The sequence below is a fragment of the Hermetia illucens genome, chromosome 1 (assembly GCF_905115235.1).
Source record: "Hermetia illucens chromosome 1, iHerIll2.2.curated.20191125, whole genome shotgun sequence".
NCBI lineage: Eukaryota > Metazoa > Arthropoda > Insecta > Diptera > Stratiomyidae > Hermetia > Hermetia illucens.
The window spans coordinates 43,329,412-43,343,724 of NC_051849.1; the positions used below are offsets into that span (position 1 = coordinate 43,329,412).

The 14,313-nt window shown below is 40.1% G+C and overlaps 1 long non-coding RNA gene across 1 annotated transcript in view; it reads left to right on the plus strand.

Moving 5' to 3' along the window:
• Window positions 1-14,313, plus strand: part of LOC119646322 — a 93,932-nt gene that overhangs the window by 40,927 nt on the left and 38,692 nt on the right. The window contains exon 2 of the long non-coding RNA XR_005248723.1: window positions 3,854-3,882. This is a non-coding gene — a long non-coding RNA (uncharacterized LOC119646322). The remainder of the gene's footprint in view (window positions 1-3,853; window positions 3,883-14,313) is intronic.

Genomic DNA, 14,313 nt, shown 5'->3' on the forward strand with positions numbered 1-14,313 from the left:
TTTTTAATCGTGTTGCTTACATGAAGGCCAGTCTAAATTTATTGCCTCGTAATAGATTCCCTTCGATCCGGACTCATTTAAATTTACTTTACTTTTAAGCCATTTATGATAATTTCCTGCAACACGAGAATGTTGCTTTTATGCTTGCTTACTTCAAGCAACTATCATTAAACTTTCTGATTTTTCAACTTTCTATAGGTACGCGGTCTCCCTGGTTTATCCCATTTGTCTATCATCCATAAAAATATTGATGGAAAGTAATCCGTTCTGTAATAGACTGAGTTTATATTCTTGGCAATTGGAAGTGAAGTGAATAAGGGTGTGCCAGGAGGTAAGCGGCATGGTTTCCAATTGCCCAATGTCCCGTACATTTAGCCGTGATTCGGCATATGTTTTTACAAGATAAATACAGTAATTCCTCCTTTTTTGATAAGCTGTACGACGACTACTTCTTCGAAGATTGAGGCACGCGGCCAGCTCTTGATACTTGGTTTTGCTATAGTAAGGAAGTAGGCCGAAAACCAACCAATCAACAACATCGAACCGCACTGGTTACACTGAGACCGTTGACAATTTCTCCTATCAAGGGTCGAAAATCACAACCGATAACAGCTACGATAATGAAATCCGCGCACGGTTGTTGTCAGCCAACAGAGCCTATTTCAGCTTACAAAAACTGTTACTGTACAAGAATATGATCTTGCCAGTCCTCATGTATTCCTCGGAGACCTGGGTTCTTAGCAAGAAGAATTGCGAACTGTTGGCCACGTTCGAGAGAAGAATCCTCTAAAGAATTTTTGGCCCCCTACATGAGGATGGACGATTCCGTAGCCTAAATAACGACGAAATCTATGAGCGATACCATGACCGTCAGGTTGTGGATAAAATCCGGCTTACGGTGGGCGGGTCACTCAATCCATGATCCAGCCCGGAAAGTCTATAAGGGCAATATCTATGGTAGCAAAAGAAGACGAGGCAGACCCTGCCTGAGATGGAGCAATGGCGTAGGTCAGGACGCCAGACAACTTTTAGGGATATCGAATTGGTTGACCTCGGCGCAAAACCGGGATGTTTGGAGTTCCTTATTAAGACAGGCCTAGACTGAATACCGGTTGTTGCGCCGTTAATGATAATGATGATAGGCTGTATGACGGCTGCGTCTTCCTCGATTTGAGACACGCAGCCATCCCTTGATACTAGGTTTATGCTACAGTAAGGAAGTAGAAGAAAATTCCAACCTTTATAGATTCAAGCCGGGTTTGCAGAAGAGTCATATTTTACCCAACTGAACCCTGTCTAGTTAGTTCATCCGCTCGTTCATTTTCGGTTATGTCCAAGTGAACGGAAACTCAAATAATGCAGACACTGGATAAACCATATGCCTAGATCATCCAGACCAATCCGACGTTAATGATAACGCTAACGTTAGCGTGGTTTCTAAAGTTTTCATAGCTACTTGGCTGTCCGTTCAAGTTGCTATTTTACAATAATGCTAAGTTACATCTTGTTTCGGCGATAGTTCTGCTCGAAAAATGGGAGCATGGGTTGACAGACTGAACGACATGCAAAGACCACTCGACCCAGAGTAGATTTCCGTTTTGAAACCGTCCGTAAAGACGGTAGTGAACCTAGTAAGATTTCATCGTCCTCCAATATCCTTCTAGATAGAATTTTCTTGGTGAAGCTTTTGGAAAAACTAACTATTCTTCTGGCATTTCGACTGGTCAGAAGCAAGGCAGCTCTGATTGTTAGCGTAAATATTATCAAATGAATGCGGTGAATGTGCTTTCTAAGGTTTTCAATGTAATAATCATGAGGCTTTTTGGTCTGAAATCCTTCGCGAAATTATGGCTTCGCTTCCTAGTTTTTGCGGTGGAAACAAAGTAAATTCACCTCCATAATTGCGGGACTTACTTGAATCGAATACAACCTTAGACCTAATCTTATTGGCAGAAGTGAGGGCCCCTCTTGGCAGTGCTGATAGTCTTATAGATTTTGCGACTGTAAGAATTTGTGACTGAAGTAAATATTGAAAGCCTCCGCAGTCAGTTTCCAGGGATCAAAGAAGTTTTCAATGCATCATCTTGGTAAGATTTTCTTGGCTAATTTCTGTATTTGAGGACCTTATAAGCAGGCTCCGTAGCACTTTTTAAGGTCTATACTTTTGAATACAATTTTTCTGGAGTGTATATTAAAACTTGGCTTAAATTTGGCCCAGTTGATCCTACTGGGGTTCCTGAAAGGCTTCGGACCATTAGAATGATTAAATTAGCAAAAGATATCTTGTTGGACACTCTCTAGATGTGCATTCTAAATGCTGAAAGCTCTTATGACAGTAGAATATCCTCCCAACTATCTAATCTGTCTAAAAATTAAAAGTGGAGTTTTCCCCTGATTTACATCTGCAGGGGGCTTACCTCAACCGTTGTTTTTAGAGCTCCTCTATAATGTATGCCTTGCATTGCCGCCGCAATTCACTGGAATATTGATCCTTCCCGCATAGGGGGGTACTAGACTCTGCCCTGACCCATGTTGACTGACCAGATTACCAATTCTTCCCCAGAACACTGCGTTCCCTTGACCACTTTGGTCGCCGGTGCAGATCGAATAGAATGTAAAGGCTATTTGGGAATTTGGAGAAAAAGAGTTTGAAAATTTCAATGACGTTATAAAAGAATGGATAAGAACGGTTGGGTGTAATTTATAAGCAATATTGTTATTTATCAAGGAGGCGCCCTCTCACCACTCCTCTTTGTTCTTGTTAGGGACACCGTTACACGGAATATCCAACGTCCAGCGCCATAAACACTGTTTTATGCAGATGCTGTTTTCCTAGCATCTGATAGCAACTTGTCCAAAAATGGAATGATCACCTCATGCAACACGGTCTCAGATTGAATTTAAACAAAACTGCATTTTTGACGACCGATCCCCACGAAACAGGCACAATCACTGTCAGCGGTCCTGAACTGAGCGATTTAAATACTTCGGGTCAATGCTATCAGCCAATGGAGAACTGTGTTATGAAATTGCTTCACGCATCAAGGCAACCCGGATGAAGTGGCGTTCCACAACTGATGTTCTTTGTGATCGACGTATCAACGAAAGTCTCAAATCTAAAATTTACTGCAGTGTCATCCGTCCTGTCGCGCTCTATGGTTCTGAGTGTTGGCCGACTAGAAAAGACAATGAACGGCGTCTTGCGGTAATGGAGACGAAGATGTTACGTTGGAATAGTGGCGTGACACATTTTGATCACATCCGAAATGAGGATATCCGCGATCGTTATGGGGTTGCACCGATCGTGGAAAAATTGCGAGAGAAGCATTTTCGATGGTACGTTCACGCAATTTGTGCTAACGAGAATTCACTTGCCAAGATTGGTCTGAACATTGAAGTCGATGGTAAACGACCAAGAGGCAGGCCGAAACAACGGTGGCTTGATAAGCTGGATGGGGATTTAAAAGCCTCGATATTGCACCCAGCTCAGGCATTCGATAGAGCTAAGTGGGCAAAACCGATCACGACGAGCCGGCCCCGCTTGTGAACGGGGCAAAGGCTGAACAAAAAGAAGATTGGAACAGACTGAAAAAAAGATGGATATCCTCAGCCGATCTTGGAAACGAAGGATCCGTGCAAAAAATAGCTTAGATTAACGATGCCTAGGGGCAAACACATGAAAATAGTGAATTTAATAGGATTAAAAGAGAGTGCGATGTGCATGTGATTGAAGGACTAACCTTCGATTCTCATGGCAATTGTTGAGATGATAATAGATTTCTGCACCATCATAATTTGATAAATTTGTTTAAAACAAGAAATAATTATATTTTTCTTATTTTGTCTATTACAGGTTTACTCAGAGGCCATGTAATTCAACTCGTAAGTACCTAATTATATAACACATAGACCTTCTGATCCTTAATATATACAAATCCGCTGTACCGTTCCTGTATCTGTTGGTACTTACCTTTCTTGAACCTTGCGCTCCTAGAGGGATATTTCGAATGGATAAAACAACCTTCAGTTCAGAATTTCTTGAAGTAATAATGAATCCATCATGTCATCATAGTATGACAGAATATATGGTTTCCATTTGAAGATCCCTCGTAGTCGAATGAAAATAGCTAAGTAACGATCCTTAAATAAAATATTCGGTAGTTTACACATTGCAAGGGACAGAAATTCGAATGTGACTGTCATTGTAGAAAGAAAGCGGATTTATTTATAGAAAAGGATATACGAATATATCCACACACTATAGTTCCAACTAAATTTACATTTGAAAGATTGATAAACAATAAAGGAATTCCCCATACCTCTTGGGATGATTTCGATTGTATTTTATTAACTGTGTCGAGCTAGAGAGATTGGGCTTCTTCCACTTTATATAAGAAATGCAAGTCATTCACATTAGTAGCCTGGTCATTTCTCAAATCAATTTTCTCGGTATTGCTTTATTTGGTCAAAATTATAAAATAATAAGGAATTTTCTGAGATTAAATTACAACTGAAATAGAGAACAATGACAAGATGCGTATCCTCAAAAGACTAAAATATAATTATCCCTTTATATTCGTTTTGAGTTCTAATTCTATAGTTCTTATAGTTCTAATTGAATGAGATTCTTCTGCTTTCGTTTTCTAGGTCCCTTCCGCTAGTATCATAGTAAATTTATTCATTCACTCCTCATTGAACTTACACTACTCTCCGCTTTATAAGATTCAAGTACTCAAGGATATGAACATTTCCAATGTCTGCATCCTTCATTGCCATTACTTCAGTCTTATCAAGTCTATTGACCTAAAAAGCCTTGTCTTAATGAACAAGGTCTTTGTAGTAACATTAAACGACAGCACTTTAAACTTGGAATTGCCCTTTGTGCCTCACACATATGACCCTTGACACCCCCTAATAATTTGCTGACAAAGCAGTACAATCTCCATCAGCACATAAGTACATGCCATCCAACAGGCTATTTATAACATAACCCAAATTTTTCCATAACGCCGCAACCTCCATCTCCATATTTCATCACTAACCGTTACCGCAACGACCAGGCAAGAGTGTTCAGACTCCATCAAAATACTGATCACAATCTAACATCATTAATTGGATAAATGTCTCGCACAATATTAGCATGTAAGTGCTGAAATGTCGCATCGTCCTCAAATTATCTCCAAATTTCCATTATGTCGCCCAATGTCTTGCGCCTACAACACTGTATCTATCAATCCAGCCAAGCAACCCCGTACTTATGTAAACAAATAAGCATAATTAGAAGGCGAACGGGGTGGGTACAGGCTGTGACTCGAAAAAAAAGTTGAAAGGATTTGCTTAAGGATTGCAGGTTTTATGCTGGAAAAAAAGTTTCTTCGTAGATAGTTGAGAGGAGGAAACTTTCTGGATGTTTAAAAAAAAATTCAGAGAGAAGAATTGATTAATCCTTGAAAGGAGGATTTGTAGCTTCTATAAGAAAATGAGTTTATTTTCAGCTCTGAATGGTCCTCAGGCTCGTGATTAAAATAATGTTATCCTGAAATTATTCTAGCGTGGCATCATTTCATTTGATGGAAATACCAACTACATGTATGAACTTCTGGTATTCCCTTAATGACTCTCTACTTTTAATACAAGGACGAAAGGAAAAGGAATCAGTTGATGGTTTTATTTCAAATTTTGTTGTATTTCTCTCTGCTGCTACGGGTTGAGGTTTTTTTTTTATTGAAGTAAATAAACCTTCTATCTACTTGCCTAAACAGAATTTTTAGCGGGCTAAATTTGCCATAGATCGGTAGAAATGTGGTCCTACAATGTGAGGACCTTCGTGCGATCATAAAATCAACTTGCCCGTAGAGGATTGCCAGATTCTATCTACAAGGAAGGTATTCAGTTGGAACCAGTCGAATCTCATCTAAAGGTTGTGGATAGCTTTCCAAGCAGCAATCAGCAAGGTTACCTACTCCCCTTAGAACTAAGTAACTCCAGTTCATACATCGACCGTGTCCAGGGTTAGTATAATAGTTTGAAACATCAGTAGTTATTCTCCTCCCTCTCTTCTACCAATTTTTCGACCCAAAGAAAATTTGAAAATGATTAACGAGGGTTATAAATATAAAAGGGAAGAGATGTCGGAGGAACAGCAAGGAACAACTGGTTCTCGAAATACTGTATCTACGAAAGTGTAATACAACTTTTAGCAAAAATCCGAACTTCTCCTAAAACTGGACAACTCAGTGTGGGTCTAACAATTTCCAACAAAGTTAAAGCAGACGAATTATCGTTGTTAAATTGATAATTACTTTATCATCCTGTTTGCCCATTAAGAGTCCTACTTAAAAATTATTTCCAGGGTTGTTCAAACTATAGTGGTTGTGTTGGGAAACCATGATATATTTACAAAGGTTTCACTATTTAGAAAAAAGAGGTGAGCAAAATTTAAGGAACTCGATTAGTGTGTTTGCCTAAGACAAGATAGTTTCTAGGATTTAAAAAAAGGAACCAGTGGGTTTGATATTGTGAAAGTCAATTCTTGGATAAATAATCTGTACATCTGAGGCACTCAGGCTGTGTTGGCCCATTGTACTCGCTACCGCCGTCTAATGGAATATTCCGGATTCGTTAACGTATCGCAGAATTTCCGTTAGTTAATGTGATGCTACCCGTCCCAACTGGAGAACATCGGTACCAAAGATCTGATGCCTGATACGGGGCATTCACATAGGAAATGCTCCGCGGATTCCCCTTCCTCATTACAGGAGGGACACGTATCATCTTGAGTAATTCCAATTATAAGCATATACCCAGCTAGTGAATTACGGCCTGTCAGAATGCCCACAATACTCCCTCAAGTCCTCCTGCTTTTCGACAGGATAAACTTTGCCGTACGCATGTTGGTTCTGGCACGAAAAGTTTGGTGTATCGAGCAGCATTTAGGTTCTGCCACCTGTCGTTGTGGAAAGCTTGTTCCCAGTTTTTGAAGACAGACTTAGCCAATGCTACTGATACTCCAATTGCTGATTCCGGCGCCCGCATAGGGGAGATTGACCCCTCTTTCGCTAAAGCATCTGAGATTTCATTTCCCTCTACTCCACAGTGACCAGGTACCCAGTGTAGTTCCACCGTATTGAATCTAGAGATGGAGTTCAAATGGTTTCTGCATACCTGAATGATTTTCGAGGTGATCAAAGGACTACTCAATGCCCTCAATGCAGCTTGGCTATCACTGCAGATTGCGATGCGCCTGCCATTCAGCCGGGCGTCAATCACCCAGCTTGCCGCCCTTAGGATCGCATAAACTTCGGCGTTGTATATTGTCCCAAAGGAAAAACCCACTTATCGCTTTTATTCGAGATGTAGACTCCGGCTCCAAAACGCTTTTCTATTTTCGAGCCTTCGGTGTAGAAGATTTCCGTATATCCCGCGCATTCCTCTGGGACTTTCCAGTTCTCTCTGCGCATCAGAGAATCGGAAGGCATTGTAAGAACTGAATTCAGTACTCCCAGTAACTCTTCCAATCCTCTGTGCCCCCCACATCCGTTGTTTCCCCATAGATCTAATCGAATTAGTCTATGAGCTGCTCTCATTGCAGGGCTTTGAATAAATATATCCAGGGGCTGCAAATTGAGTAGTGCATTCAGAGCTGGGTCGGATGTCGTGTTCATGGCACCAGTGATACCCAGATACACAGTTCTTTGCTGTGCGGCTAGTTTACGGTGAAAACCTTTTTGCCTCACCTTCACCCACCACAGTACGGATGCATATACGAACATCGGCCTAATGATGACAACGTATATCCACATTAGCACATGAGGCCTGAGTCCCGATGTCGAGGCAAAGGTCCGTCTGCACAGCCCATAAGCTGCGAGAGCTCGTTTCAACTTTACCTCTACATGTTTGTTCCAAAGAAGTTTCTTATCTAGAGTGACTCCCAGATATTTCACTTCTTCGGAGAGTTAAAGAGTAGTACCGTTCATCTCAGAGAGGCAAAGTCCATCCAGTTTTCTCCCTTTTGTGAATAATGCCATTGTTGTTGTACATGATGCAAGCTTGGAAAGAAAATATTCGAAGCCCTTCAAATTATCTAGGATCTTCGGTGTTTCCAAAAAAAGTTCCAAAGCTGCTGCAGTGTTTGTGACTTTAACAGTGCGTGAAATAAAAAAAACAGGAAAGGCCATTAAGGTATTGTCTATAGAATGACCCACAATTTTGAAAAAAAAGTTAAATTTAACAAAATGGCGAGGTTTAAAAAAGAATTATAATTTTAGAAAAAAATTTGCCGGTTTTCGGCATCACAAAATTACAGTTTTCTTCAAAGGTCAATATATATCAAATACGCTAAAAAACTAAGTCGATGGGTCAATATGTTATTGAGTTAGAACTGAGGCAAATTTGAAAAATTTAGTTTTGCGAGAAACGCGATTAAAGATAAAAGAACTAATTTCTTTGTTGTAAATCGATAAATATAATATAATACAAAGTATATGCGAAAATTTCCTCGAATTATTATCTAATCTATCTATCTAGTCCGTCCGTTGGGGGATGCCATCCCCACACACTCGAGAAGGGTGATCAGCCCCGAGCCTGCAATGCGACTCATTTGAAGTGGCCCTTGCCACTTAGCCTTATCAAAAGCTATCTTGTACCATGGGAACCAAATGCTGGAGGATGTGCCCGGTTATTTGCGGTAGACCCCCCCCCCTCCAATTGTGGAAATTTAACGATGAAAGTGCCCAAATTCACAGAAGAGCTCCTTCTGTGCTCAAGTGTGGGGTTGCGCTGTATAACTTGGTCACCTTAGCCTCCCAACTAGTGGTATGAATGCCGAGCTTGCACTCAGTATAACAATTGTAGCAGTAACGGCGGGATTCTGATTGTGGTGTTCAAATCAGTTGTGTCCGCAGAGGGCTGTGGGATTGCACCTATATGGCAGACACTCACGTTAAATCTCGAGGATCATCAAGCAGCATACGTTTGTTGACTGAACGATACATGGAAAACAAGTGAGGGGTTATTCACAAATGCTATTATGCCGTTTACTGGCTAGTAAAGTGAATTGGAAGACCACTTAATATCCATTTTTTCCTGCGTGTGGAATCACAATTAGTAACTCATCACGGGGAAAAGAGTTAGCTCACTCCAGCTGAGTTTTGTCTCGTCTATACACCACGGTTCTTAGTATGTTTCCAGGTCTTTTCACCTGGAGTTTCCATTACATTTTGGACAATCAAATGCCCTATTTAAGCCTGTAGACGTACTGGAGGTATCCTCTATGCAGGGTGATATTTTCATTAATTTCCTCATCTTTTCCACCGGTTCCTAATAACAAGGATTCGTTTGTATCCATCAATTCTCCTTTGAACTTCCATACCCCAATAAAGGAGGGGTGGAATTTATGCTACAAATATATGGTCACCATCTGATTTGCCAAGATGTTATTTAGGATCATTGCCGAGATGACAAATGCCGCACTGACAGCGGAACAAATCTCCTTCCGCATACTGCATTCAGTTTACGTGCATTGCATAAAACATACAATGTCATTCCCTAAACTGGGACAACAGCTAAATACCCTGACTATAACCGCCCCCTTCGTTCGGCAGTCATCCGCCGATTTGCCTCAAAAGTTTTGTTAAGTTATCCCCAAGCAGTACCCAAATCAATACTGTGAATAACCATAGGATAAACCGAATACTCGTGACGACGTGTCAGAGAATAAAACTGATTTCACTGACTGATTTGATTAGTAAGATTCCGATGCAAAAATAAACAAAAAAAAATAATCCGAAGGGGCATCTTTATCAATCGTTGCTATGTTTGATATCATATCACCAAACATCGTGAGGTATACCAATCTGCCTACATTCCATCGTCGATTTAGAAATGACTTTCATCCGCGTACCACTATGTGCTATGTTAAGTAACTCTATTACATGCCAAAGAAGAGGAGAGTGGTAAATATACAAAGCTCGCTGTACATCCTCACCAGTGTTCAGCAAAATAGCGCCTTCCCTAAATTCCCCATTGCTCCAGTCTACAGTACACGATCAGTCTGGCCTCAGTCAGAATGACCAAACTATGGCAAACTGATTGTTTATGGCAATGAATGACTAACTGATGTATACTATAATTTTTAAATAAAATCTGTCAGTCCGGGTGAATTGATGTTAGGCTGGGTGTAGTGCAGTTGTCATTATGTTGTTAGTCCAAATATGACTTTTAAATGGTTCAGATGTTGAAATGTATGAAATAGTAACTGCTTTTTTGTACCTTATTTATGCTAAACACGTCAGTACATCAGTTTCTTATCAGTCCATTTTTGATGGATTGGCTTATGTCACGCTGGCGAAATATTGACCGTGTAAGGTAGGTCATGAACCCTGTCCTAAGGGAAATGACTTCGTGTATCAGTGTAGCTTGGGCGAAGTGGAGCTTCGCACTTTGCGTCCTTTGTGGTCAACGTATTATGTATAACCTTAAATTCAATATATAGTAATATAGCGTCAAACCCACTGTTTGAAAATTGCAAGGGAAACACTTATAAAGTTCCGCTTTGGGTTCAAATTAATGAACTCTATCTGGACCATGGTTACGACCGAGTGGTTGCTTTGCTTCTAGTGTTAAAAATTGTATTTCTCGGAAGTTCTATTGAGATTCCTTAACACTGATCGCTCACGTTGCTCACGTTGCTTTGGTGTCGTAACCTACTGCTTCTGACAGGTAAGATTTGCATAATTGTATTCAGGATTACAACTAAGAATGTTTTATTCAGTTGCTAGAAAAATTATATTGGTCCTGCCGGCAGGAGGATGGGATAATTCCCAAAAGCGCCTTGAATGGAAAAATACCTAAAATAATAAGAATATTCCACTAACTATGATAGCCAATGGCTACTCAGAAGCGCTGGAAGGCAAGGAAATTTGGAGGCGATGCGTCCTTAAGACCTTATCCTGATTGATGAATATTTTACTGTCAGAACTGGTGACAAAAAGTTGACCATAAAGGTCAATCAAAAACACTAAATACTGACCTCAGATTATCGCGCCGAGAATCTGAACCCCTGCCCACCATGACTACTGTCATAAACTTCACTGAATTCAATTGCAGACGAAGGACATCATTTATGTATGTATGTGAGACGTTATCCAAAGCCTTGGCAATCGTTATAGCCGTTATATTAATTTGCTTTTTTTCAAGTGTTTTGCTGTCCGATAATCTTCTGCCACTCCGACAAATTTTCTCCGATAGTAATGGATGTTAGTTAACAAGCAAGTAGTTGATCCTGTGCCCGCCGAGTTTTGTAACGTGTCACATTTAGGAAGAAAGTTAGTAATTCTAAAATTCCTGCAGCGAACTAAAGGCCTTGTTTAGGTTTGATGTTAACTGATGGTTTACCCGTGTAGGTTTTTTGAACCTAGTGTTCTGTTTTCGATCCAGGCCAAGGTCCCCCCTACTTCTCCAAGCTGCTTTTGATTTGTCAAACTTCTCGCTAGTAACTTCCATAAAATTAATAACAGGGATAGCGGCGTAGTGGGTGATTTGGCGACATTCTCAGCATGTTGGGCTGGCCTGCCAACATTCATCTCAATTTTCTTTGACTTCTGTCACTGACAACCGGATTGCCTAGAAACTTTGTGGGAATAGTTTTATGAATTTAAATAGTGCCCTTGGGTCTTGGCGTTTGTTGCCTTAGGAGTCTGACTGGGGTGACTTGCTCCGGATAGGATAAAAAATATCTGCTTGAGTAAGTTGAAGCACGGAGGTAATCACTAGGGATAGCATGGCTTCAGTCAGCACTTGGAATAGTATTATATTTTTCACAAGAATATTTTGTTATTGATTTGAATCAGCCTAATGCCCGAATGAGTCGCTCCCACATTCCAAATAAATACCCCCCCCCCCCTCCACTCCTATTTCCTTTCAAAACCTAGTGGAGTTGCCAAGAACTCAGGGTATTATTATCACCTCAGAAAATTTTAACTTCATCCAAATGTAATAGAAATCAAATTCATTATACCATTATGCCATCACCAACTATTTCTAAATAATTCAGGACATTGTTAGATTAGCGCCTCCTTTTCTATAAATCAGATAGAAACTACATATATCAAGCTGATTTTTTAGGTCTCAACTGTCACCGTGAAGGGATGAATGCTGGGGTAGTCGAGGATGTATTTTTGGGAAACGTTGGTCTTCCTTCAACATAAAAAGTTAATATTTCGATTTGAAGTGGTTTCTAGTATTCAATTTGAGTAACTCTCCTTTAATTCGTGTCGATTACTTACATATATGGAGGCACGTGCCTCCAAGGTATTTTGTTTGCGTGTTTCGGAACATTTTTTTTTCATCACTAAAGTCATAGAGGAAGTTATTTTAAAAATGCATGTAACGAAACCATTAAACAAACCCGGAACTCTTTTTGTCGCCAACTGTAAAATCACATAACCCATATCCGAAAACAACCCCCTTCCATTCTGAGAAATATGTTGCGTCGATGCTAAGAAGTCAAGTCATGAATAAATTTGCTATAACCATTTATTCAGCAACTACATAAATATGAGGCTGATACGTGTGTTCGGATTCAGATGGATGAGGGAATTGTTAACTCGGCATCCCTTCTAATTTTTGATCTCCATTGCCATCAACAGCGTCCCCATCGACACCCATCAACACCTCCCCCATTACTACCCTCCATTCTGTTTTAACATTTCCTCTAAGCATACAATTTGACTTTCATACCCGCACAAAACACTCCTTAGCGTAAGTTTTTGACGATCCTCGCAAGAATCTGGAGGCTTTGTGATGGTGAGGTTTTAGCACATCAAAAAAATAACCCGAATATGTGCCAAAGAAAGGAAAATCTCCATATAGGGGAGAAAGGAAGGCCTTGTGTGTGATACGACACTGAGTAGAAGAAGGGTTTGGTCCATTTAGTCATTGTGTACAGGATAATGGCTTTGGGAGCGACAGCGGAGCAGGACGACGGACGATATGAACTATAGACATTTTTCGAGGACAAAGTGAATTGTAAAGGATATGCATAGTATCTAGACACTACTGTGGACCGCTCTTGTAGTATGACATCAATAAGAAACCCTGTGAACATTTCCTCAACATTTTATTTTCTGATTTAGATCATGACCTCACGGTAAATTCACTATTTTACCCTTTCTCCATTCTTTTCCAGACTTTTTTTTATGCTTTCCTTTCTTTCTCCATATTTGAGTGTTCCTTTGCCCTCGGACGTTTGCTTGGCCCTGACGTATAGAAACCCTGGCGTAGTACTAGTGTCCTTTTATTGAATTGCTATCGCCTCAAGACAGATACGCAAATGAAGGAAGAGCTTTCGGAGTGAAAGTGTTTTGAGGAAAAGATTAAATTCTATGCTATGTGTGTTATGTGGATATTGTGTGGACATAAAGTTCTTTCAGAGCTATCAAACTTTTCAGAGCGCATAGCAGCATCCTTGTCGCGTCCTGCAATAAAAATGTTTTCTTGCTTGTTTTTTTCTCTACTGAATCCTCAAAGTACAATATGATGGCTATTTGAAGTTTTTCGGGATGAACGAGAGAAATTTATTTATGCCTGCCGTCCACAAGGTTGGATGTAGACATTTTAAATATTTAAATTTCGTATTCGCCATAAAATGTGGTTAAAATGAAGTTGAAGAGGAGAAAATAATATGGTTCGATTTATTTCGGGAAAGAACTTGTTGCAATGCCACTTTAAGTTGTATTTAAATTAGGAAAAGCGGAAAACGCTCATGAGTTTATTCAGTTTTGAAGACGTAAATTTAGTGTGTCATTTGCATGCTTTTCATCGCCAAATCGTGAGGAATTTGTTGAATCATATATGAGTATGCAATAGGAAATTATGGGGTGTCCTCATTTCTGGTAGTATCTTCATCACCTGCAACGTATATGCAGTTCCCCTTTCCTTTTCTTTCCATACTGCATAGCACTTTTCTGGTTCCCTTTACTCCAAATTCCTAGCTCTTCTATTCCCCAAGTGGACATCATATACATAAGCCGCTCGCGGCGTCCACTTCCGGGGCGCGATGATTTCCGTTCCATTTAATTTTGACTTTTCTGATTCAAAATGCCACTGCGGACTGAACTGTCATGGCATATTTAAAATGTTTTTACCGAACATTGCCTTCAATAGTTGTTTTTATGCTTCACTTGATATAAGGGTCAACTGAATGTGCGGTTCTAACATTGGAAAACTGACAGGTATGAAAACGGACTAAGTAGTTTACGTGATCTCTTAAGAGAGTAAAAAGTGGTAAGAACTGCCTTACGAAGGTGACATAGC